A 1,355-nucleotide genomic window follows, 5' to 3' on the forward strand; every position below is an offset into this window, starting at 1 on the left:
TGTTGCAAATTATGTAGTGGAATTATACTTCTTTATCATAAAAATCTCTTGCGTTGTGGTGTGGCCAGGGCTCTTTCATACATGGGAGTTGGTGTCAGTCTACTAAACAGTCCGGTGGAGACAGCTCTTTTTGTTTCCTGTTGAAGTCTCATACTAAAAAATAAAAGTTGACTATTTTACTACAAATATCATTGATCCTAAAGATAGTTTTAGATGGTACACAGGTTTTAATGTTTTCATAATAAGGTCATATGAAACCAAATAACTCCTGGATGTGGGATGGGCTTGAGTGGGGGAATAATCATACAAAGAGTCTTTATTAGATACATTGAAAAGCAAAGTAAAATTTACCTAATAATAGCCCACCCAGTGGAAAATAATTGCTTTAACTTCTCTTGGATATTTTAATCTCAATTCTGACAAAATGAAGTCCTCAATTGAACAGTTCTTTGGCTTTTAGCTGAAAGAAAATAAAAAAAAAAAAAGGAAGTGCTGCTAATGCTTGAGATAAATACTAAGTCTTGCAGGACTGGAGTTAAGTTGTTTTCCAAAGAGATAAAAACATATCACAATTATGCTTCATTTAGGTTTTATTCTCTGCATTATTTTATCTTCATTGTGTCATACTAACGTGGCAGACCAGGACTCACTAACGCAGGCCCCCATAACAACTGTTTCAGCACTGACTGAGTGGTGAAGTTAAATATTAAAAGCTGATAGAGCCAGTGCCCTTACACAAAGGGTGGAAGGTAACAAAAGCCCACCAAGAGTTTTGCCCAGGCCTTTTCTGGGCCTTGAAGCATGGCAAGATAGTGAAGGAATTCTTAAAAGGACCCTTTTAGGATTAAACAAGTTTTACTGGGGGTCTGAAGAAACTCCCCAGGCCTCCACAGACAAGCTTTATTGGGGACTAAAGGAACTCCCCAGACCTCCATGACTTACCAGGAGACAAGATAAGGGTAAACACTCCAGCACCGGGTCGCATTTAGATTAAATACATTTACTGAGGCTTCAGAGGAAGGTCTTCAGGACTCACATCTTAGTTATAGATTAAAAGAAGTTAATCACTTCTATCTTTAGATGAATGCACATTTATATCTAGACATATAACTTAGAAGGCATATAAGCTCCGAAAAACTTTGTTCATTTTGGGTTGGTCTGGCAATAATTTCCAGGCCTTCTCCCTGTAACTGGTTACGGAAATAAAAACTCCCTTCTCTCCTAGTTCATCTGCATCTCATTATTGGGCCGCATTATCAGCAGCCCGACCCTCGGTTTGGTCCGGGAACACTAATACCTGATATTCCCAAATGTATGTTGGTCTTGCCACTGTGAAGGAAAATTAAATGGGAGTC

The sequence above is a fragment of the Macaca mulatta genome, chromosome X (assembly GCF_049350105.2).
Source record: "Macaca mulatta isolate MMU2019108-1 chromosome X, T2T-MMU8v2.0, whole genome shotgun sequence".
Classification (NCBI taxonomy): domain Eukaryota; kingdom Metazoa; phylum Chordata; class Mammalia; order Primates; family Cercopithecidae; genus Macaca; species Macaca mulatta.